We start from the raw sequence: 9373 nt of genomic DNA, 5'->3' as shown, positions 1-9373 counted from the left end.
TAATGTGGTGTGAAGCCATACATATTCCTTATAAGTTTGACTATAGTTAAATGAAAACAAATTTTTAAAGAAGGATGACATTTTTATTTTATTTCATTAGCTTGCTAATTTCTCTGATATTATGTACAATCCATGTTAATTACTTTTTTCCTTCTTGAGTTCTTCATTCCCAATTACTCTAACAAAATTCTCATATATATGTAACTGTGTCAGAATCACAACCCATTCTCCACAGTTTCAGCAGTAATTATTAATAGTGTCAACAAAATATTAATCAATAGTCGATTTAAGAAAGAAATGGAAAATTTTATTTGAGCCAACCTGAGGATTATAACCTGGGAGACAGTTTTTCAGAAAGCTCTGAGGACTGTCCTGCCTGTTCGAGGTCAAAGCACAGTTATATAAGTTTTTGAGACAAAAGGTTATACGTCAAAGGATGTATTATTGACAGTTTACACAATCCAGATCTACATGTACAAAGTGAGTAGTCAGTCATGGGTCATCATGGCCCCTTACAAGATTAAGAAGAAAGGTTATCTCCTAAGGAGCTGTGACCCTTGATGAAATTAAGAAGGAATGGTGTCTCCCAAGGAGGTCTGGTTAATGCAGGTGCCCAAATATACATTAAATGGGAGGGAGGAGATCCAAAGGGCAAAGAAAAATTTTATGTTTAAATTTTTCTCATCTTGATATAAAATATGAATTTTATTTCATCAGTTGTATATGTAAACAAACTTCCTTTATGACCAAATCTGCAGAGTCAGTCTTTACTTTTCATGAATTGTATGAGGCTATCCATTTAAAAGAACTTAAAGACAATTCAGTATTACCATTTCTGAACATACCAGGCATGTGCTCATATCCAGGTATTTGACTTGTCTCTTCACTATGCGTAGGAGGTTTTTCTCCTAGATATCTCCATGGCTTTTACTCCTTTACCTCTTTCAAGTCTTTGCTTAAATGTAATTTTCTCAGCAAGGCCCACACTGGTAACCCCACCTAATATTCCAACTCCCCCTTCTCAATAATCCCAATATTCCTTACCCTGCTCTATTTGTTTTTCTTCTCTAAAATACACACACACAAAGGCAGAGATTTTTGTCCATATAATTCATCAATGCATCATTGACACCTAAAACAGTACCTGACACATTATATTTGCTCAATAAATATTTTTTATAAAATGATTAATTTTTGCACTGAAAGTATGGCCTGAAATGTCTATGAATACAAAAATCCATATCACATTTAACAATTCCTAGTGGTCAAAAATGATTACAATTCTCAGTTACATAAGATCTATAATTTAGTCAACTCTTTTCTATTCTAGGTAAATAAAAAATTAACTCTGTGCCATTTGTTGTGCTATTATCCCAGCTTAATAATATTAATTATTCCTCCATCTCTATCAGTCAACCAGTTACCTTTGATTTACTTGCCAAGCAATTTACTTTAGAAATTTAAATCATGTAAGTCCTAAGAAAACAATTCATTAAACTTGAGAAAGAAACCAAGTGTTATTATGTATATATTAAGCATTTGCCTTTTATTTCCATGAGCCTAATACACTGATGATAACATGACAGTAACTCCCTTTGGTAACTAATATATAGTATAACTGCACAGGTCTGGCGTAATGCCCAAAAAAAGTAACCTGAAAATCCTTTCATGAGAGAAATCCAGAAATACTAAACAGAATAAGACAATTTTATAAGCAATGCATTGCTGAATTTACAAGAAAGAAATGGAAATTTCCTGTGATAAAAACAAATAGGGGATTAAAAACCCAGAAGGAGCTGAGTCCATCCAAGAAAACAGAAACTATTATTGAAAATAAAGGTAATTTAATTAGGAAATTGGTTACATAAGGGATAAAAGAGCTGAAAGACAAGGAGGGTACAGTGAATAAACCAAGAGATTAGCTACATCAGGAAACCACCTGCATCCTAATTTCATGGCTGAAGTAATGGAGAAATCAAGAGGAGAAGCGAGTGAATTGACTGAGTTCTCACAGTAAATGGTGGAAACAGTTTGGCTACAGAATCTGTGTTCTTACCCACTGTAATATAGAATCTCACTGAAGAATAACAGGCAGATAAGGAAAACAATCAAATTGATCTTTTAAATGGGAAAAATATAATAATTAACATTAAAAACTTATCAAACATAGATAAACAAAAAACACTAAATGGGAAACTACACATGATTCAGTTACCCAGAATACATAATGGGGAGAAAACAAGTAAACGAAGAAGTTAAGAGATATAGAGGAGAGAATCAGAAAATAAACATACTTCTAATCAAATGCCAGAAACAGAGAATAGAAAGAATGAATGATTTTTCTTCCCTGAATTGGTGAAATAAATGAGGTTTTTGGAAGGCAGAAACAAAATAGGTAGTCCTGGTAGGATAAATAAAAATAAATCCACATTTAACATAATATAGCATAGCAGAAACAAGTAGAAAAACTGAAAAGCAACTGGAAAAAAGAGTTTATTTACAAAGGAATGATAAACTAATAGCAGCTATCTCAATGGCACTAACAGTGTCAGAAAACAATGATTGATAATCAAGAATACATTTTTAAAGAGATGAGGGAAAATAACTGGCTTCCTAAAATTCTATACCCAGCTGAGATTTTATGCAAGAATGAAGGTATAAAGAACATTTTCAGGAAAATGCACACACACACACACACAACTTTCCTGTTAATTACATTTTTTAGCAATATAAGTTGTACTTCTTTGTCTTATTTAATGTTTTGAAGGCTCAAATTACACTGAATTTAATTGAGACTTGAGTTTTTTCTACTTACTTAGTATATATTTGCCCATCCTTTTAATTTTAACCTTTCAAATAACATTTTTTAAAAAATAATATCATGTACATTATACAGTTGGATTGGTTTTATGACACAATGTAATTTTTTGGATCTTAACGAGTGAATTAAGCCCAATTAAATTTAATAACATGACAGATATGCTTGCATTTGTTCTATATGTGTGTCTTACTATGTGACCTCTTGTTATTTTTTTTTAAATGTTTATTTATTTTGGCTGTGCTGGGTCTTAGTTGTGGCATGCGGGATCTTTAGTTGTGGCATGTGGACTCTTAGTTGCGGCATGCAAACTCTTAGTTGCGGCATGCATGTGGGATCTAGTTTCCTGACGAGGGATCAAACCCCAAGACCCCTGGTACTGGGAGTGTGGAGTCTCACCCACTGGACTGCCAGGGAAGTCCTCCTGACCTCTTGTTATTTTTTTAACTGTAGTCCTCTAATAGGAAGTTATGTATTATTTTAAGGATTATCTTTATTATAATTATATATAATCTATAATTAAACTTTTATATAATACCCTTGCCATAATATGTTATTAAGAGAGAAGACTGACTGTCATAAATACGGCATTCCTGCTTAGAGGACTGTTAATTAATATGACTGTAATATTCATATAGAAACTTAAAACAGCAGTACAGAAAAGTCCTGAAAAGGGAGATCAATGAGGGGAAACTAACCCTACCAGATAATAAAACATTATATAAAGCCTCATTGATGAAAAATCATATAGAGAACATACAAACAAAACAATGTAACAGAATGAAAGTTCCAGAAATACACAAAGATATACATGGAAATGGCATCAAATATCAGTTTGAAAAATGACTTTTTAGTAAATGGTTTTGAAATAGTTACGCAGCTATATGAAGAAAAGAAACTGAATCCACTTCTTTCATCAAATGCCACGATCAACTATACATGTGCCAAGTATTTCAAAGAAAACGATGAGAATATAAAAGAAAAAATGGCAAATTTCTTTACAACTTTAAAGTGGAGAAAGCCTTCCTAATGACTCTGAATCCAGAAGTCATCAAAGATCAGTGAAGTAGGCTACTAAAACACCTGTTAACTTCTGCATAGAAAAAAATTATCAATATCAAATGATAATGACATACTTGGAAATAACCTGAAAATTATATTACATACAAAGCTTTTATCTCCCTAAAGTAGTATTAAAGACACTGATAAGTCAATAAAAATGAGGAAAGGATATGAATAAACAGGTTACAGAAATTACAAATTGCCATTAAACATAAAAAATGTGGTCAGTGTCACTCAAAATAAGATAAATACAAATTAGAAATTAAAATTTTGTTGAGGTAATATAATTTACCTATCAGATTGCCAAATAATCTACAAGTTTGCTAACTCTATTGTCAAGTCCTAGGGAAACATGCATTCACCCATGCATTGCTGATGGAAGTGCAAAATAGTAAAATTCCCCTGAAGGGCAATTTGTAAGTATCTATTCAAATGACAAATGCATTTACCCTCTGATGAAGGGATCTTTCCTCTGGGGATTTATGCATGCAGGAGTTCAACATCAATAAAGTATGTTTATTCACTGCTTTGTTATTTATAATGTGGAAAATAAGAAACAATCCAAGTGTTCATCCATAGGGAATAATTAAATAAACTGTGGTACAATCATACAATGGAGTACTCTTCAGCAATTCAATGAGTGAGCTCTCTGTATACCTATACAGAAAGCTCTTCAGTATACCATGTGAGATTTAAAAAGAAAAGGCAACGTCCAATAGTATAGTATAATACTTAGAATGTATGCTACCTTTTCCATAATAGAAATAAAAATAAGAGCATACATTCATAGTTGCTTATTTTTGGTTAATAAAACTCTGGAATTATGGACAAGAAGCTAATAAAAGTAGCAATCTATGTGTGTGTATAGAAGAGAAATGAGAGTTTTTATTGAATCACTCTACTATTGTTAGCTATATTAAATGTATTACTTATTCAAAAGTAAAACTTTTTTTGGCCGCACCACTCAGCACATGGGATCCCCGACCAGGGATTGAACCTGCACCCCCTGCATTGGAAAGCGGAGTCGTAACCACTGGACCACAAGGGAAGTCCCCAAAACGAGATTTTTTTTTTAAGTTGAAAAGATATAAACATACAACAAAAGAGAGAGGAGGCAACAAAATTTTGAAAGTTGGAAAGCATATAGAATGGGAATAGATGATTTGAGCTACCAGCAATACAGAAAGCCAAGAAGCCAGTTTATTTGAGCCACAGAATCCCAGAATGCTTCAGGATTGAAAGTAAGAGTAAATGGGTGGAACTGAAAACTGAAAGTTAACTAAAAGTCAGTAAAAGAAGTAGGTCCATAAACCTATTTCACAAAAAGTAGGTGATAAAACCTCCATCAACCTGGCAGAAGAGTATACTCTCTGGAGATGCTAAAGCAAAGAGACTGTGTAATACCAGGCACAACTGATAATAGGCACACTATACTAAAAATGGGGGAAAAGCAGAGGGAGCGAAGATGGGAAGGAAGAAGAAAAGAAGTCAAAGAGGTGGAGAAGGAGAACTAACATTCACTGAGTAATTATTATGTGCCAGAGGCTATTACAGCATTTTAATTGTGTCAGCTTATTTAATCTTCACAACCACTTCGTGAGTTATGTACTATAATATTCTCTGTATCACATATGAAGAAATTGTGATATAGTAAGTTTAAGTCATTTGACTAAGATGCAAATCTATTAGGTGACAAAGCTGGGAATTAAGAAGACAGTCTGCTTCCAGAGCCCATAACTTCAAACACTACACATATTAAAAGGTAAAAATGATGGGCCACTTCACCATCTTGGTTCTTAGAAAATTCACAGCTGAGAATATATGCCCCTAACCCACCCACTCACTGACATTGCTGTTGGTATGACTGCCAACATTCCTCTGGATAATATGATCAACCCAAAGAAGAACAATATATTCTAGCAATTATGAGTATTACAGTGAACTACTTCAGCCCCACACATGCACACAGAGGAAACTCCTCCAACTCATTTTATGAGGCTAGAACAAACCTCAAGGACAGACAAGGACTACAGGAGGAACAAAAAATTATAAGTAAATCCCAATTATAATTAGATAGACCTAAAACTCTAAATACTAGCAAAGTGATTCCATCAATGTGTAAAAAATAATATATCATGGCCAAATATATTTCAGCCCAGGAATACAAAGACAACAACAGAAAATCTATTAAGTTAATTCAATGCCTTACCATATTAACCGAAAAAAATCTTTGAATTGTATCAATAGATAACTGATTTTAAAAAACAACATCAAACTGAGAATGGAAAGGAAAGAACATCCTAAACATAAGGGTATCTACCAAAAATCTGTAGTAAACGTCATCCTCAATGGTGAAACTATAGGAACACTCCCTTCTAAATCATAAACAAGAGAAGAAGGTCTAATATTATCATTAGCAACATAATACTGGAGATCCTCAATAACATAAGACAAAAAAAAAAAGAAATACAGTCAGCCCTCCATATCAGCAGATGCAGAACCCACAGCCATGGAAGGCTGACTGTATTAGATTTAGAAAGGAAGAAGCAAAGGTATCATCATTCACAGGAAAGTTTCTACAAGAGAATTTACAAAAAAGCATTTTATATTAAAAAGAGCTTCATTTTATATTAAAAAAGTTCCTAGATACTAGATCAATCATTTCATTCATTCATTCAACAAATATTTATTAAACACAAACTATGTGCCAGGCATGGTTCTAGGCACTGAGGACCCAGTAGTGAACAAAAGAATTCCTTCCCTCATGAAATTGACATTCTAATAGACAGGAATCAGTAGTATTCCTGTCCAACAATAAAAGGTAAAACAAATATATTTTAAATATGCCATTACATTAGCAGCAAGACAGTAAGATAACTAGGAATGAATATTAAAAATAAAAGTTCAAGTTCCTTATAAAGAAAATCATAAATTTTATTGAAAAACATGAGAAGACATAAATAAGATACCTATGTTCTAGAATGAGAATAAATATGTGCCATTTCTCCTCAAATTAAACCATAAATTCAATCTCTGAATCCCGATCAAAACACCCAACAGGTTTTCTCACAGGCTGAAAAGCTGATCCAATAATTAGTGTGGAAAAGCAGGACAGACTATTCATGGCATTTTCCCTTGCCTGCTTTCTCAGTAGAGAATGGAAAATCCAAACATCCCTTTCCCAGACTCCCTTGCAGCAAGGGTTGAACATGAGATTCTGTTTTGGCCAATGGTATATATAGAGAAATCTAACAAGGGCTCTGGTAAGGCTTTTGATTTCCAGTGAGACACATCACAGGGGGCACCCCTCCCCACTTCTCCCTGTCTTGAAAATGATATTGGAAGCTGTGGGCAGACATATTCCACCCTTGAGGAAAAGACCAAGGGACTCACAGAGGCACCAGCTCTGACATTGCTGAGCTACTGAGACAACGCCAGCAGCTACCTACATCTAGAATTCTGGTTATATGTGAAAAGTATGCTTAAATCATGTACATTTATCTCCTCTGATACTTGCAGATGAAATTTTTCTAATTTATTCAAAGAATAAAGGGCCAAAAATAGCCTAATTTCAAAGAAGAAAAAAGAGAACTCTCCCGACTAAAATTCAAGACAGTATATATCTATAGCAATTTAAACAGTGAGATATTCATTCAAAAATAGGAAGACAAAGACACATGCAATGAAATAATGAAGGTAGAAATAGATCTGCATGTGCATTTGGAACTTTGTGTATTACTATATCCTTCAAATCAATAGTAAAAGCAAGGACCATTCAATAATGACTTTTGGATAATTCGTTATTCATATGGGAAAAGATAAAATTAGATCACTACTTCACATCATATATCAAGATAAATTCTAAATAGATTAAAGACAAATATGAAAATTAAAACTGTGAAATCCAGAAGAAAATATAGGCGAATATCTTCATATTTATTGTTTCACAGTAGAGAATTTCTTAAACAAGATACTAAAAAATCATACAAAGGAAATATTGATACATAACACTACATAAAAATGTGAGACTTTGGGCTTCCCTGGTGGCACAGTGGTTGAGAGTCTGCCTGCCAATGCAGGGGACACGGGTTCGAGCTCTGGTCCGGGAAGATCCCACATGCTGCGGAGCAACTAGGCCCGTGCACCCCCACTGCTGAGCCTGTGCTCTGGAGCCCAAGAGCCACAACTATTGAGCCCGCACGCCTAGAGCCCATGCTCTGCAACAAGAGAGGCCACTGCAGTGAGAAGCCCGCGCACCACAACAAGAGAAAGCCCCCGTGCAGCAACGAAGACCCAACACAGCCAAAAATAAATAAATTTTTTTAAAAATGTGAAACTTCTGTTTATGAATACATGCCATTAAAAGTGACAACTCACAGATCAGGAGATTAAATTTGCAAATGATATAAACAACAAAAGATTACTATCTAAAATATACAAAGAGTTCCAAAAATAAATAAGAAAAAACCAAACATCCCATTAAAAATAGATCAATTCATCCCACCCCCACTTCCCCCTTGGAATCCATACGTTTTGTTCTCTATGTCTGTGATTGGGATTGACATATATATACTATTTATACTATGCATAAAATAGATAACTAATGAGAACCTACTGTATAGCACAGGGAACTCTACTCAGTGCTCTGCAGTGACCTAAATGGGAAGGAAATCCAAAAAAGAGGGGATATATGTATACGTATAGCTGATTCACTTTGCTGTACAGTAGAAACTAACACAACATTGTAAAGTACCTATACTCCAATAAAAATTTTTTAAAAAACTAGTTCCATCAATAATATAAAAAGCAGTAAAGACTTAAAAAAAAACAGCTCAAAGTGTATGATAAAGAAAGTCATTATATATAAAATAGATAACTAATAAGGACCTACTGTATACTACAGGGAACTCTATTCAATACTCTGTAACGACCTATATGAGAAAAGAATCTAAGAGAGTGGATATATGTACAGTAAGTCCCTACATACGAATGAGTTCCATTCCAAGAGCACGTTCATAAGTCCAATTTGTTTGTAAGTCCAACAAAGTTAGCCTAGGTACCCAACTAACACAATTAGCTATATAGCACTGTACTGTAATAAGTTTATAATACTTTTCACACAGATAATACAGTAAAAACAAACACAAAAATATAAAGAAAACATTTTTAATCTTACAGTACAGTCCCTTGAAAAGTACAGCAGTACAGTACAACAGCTGGCATAAGGGGCTGGCATTGAGTGAACAGGCAAGAAGAGTTACTGACTGGAGGAGAGAAAGGAGGTGGGAGATGGCAGAGCTGAAGGATCGTCAGCAATAGGAAATGGAGGGCAAGCTGCAATTTCACTCATGACTGATGTTGATGGCACAGGTTCTGGTTCCTTGCTGGATTCAATTCTACCTACCCTTTTGAAAAAATGATCCAGTGATGTCTGGGTAGTAGCTCTTTCTTTCTCATCATAGATGACATGGTAGCACTGGACTGCTACACCAC

The sequence above is a fragment of the Aethalodelphis obliquidens genome, unplaced genomic scaffold (assembly GCF_003676395.1).
Source record: "Aethalodelphis obliquidens isolate GAN/ISIS:26980383/991018 unplaced genomic scaffold, ASM367639v1 scaffold110, whole genome shotgun sequence".
NCBI lineage: Eukaryota > Metazoa > Chordata > Mammalia > Artiodactyla > Delphinidae > Aethalodelphis > Aethalodelphis obliquidens.
This window is presented reverse-complemented; position numbering follows the sequence as displayed.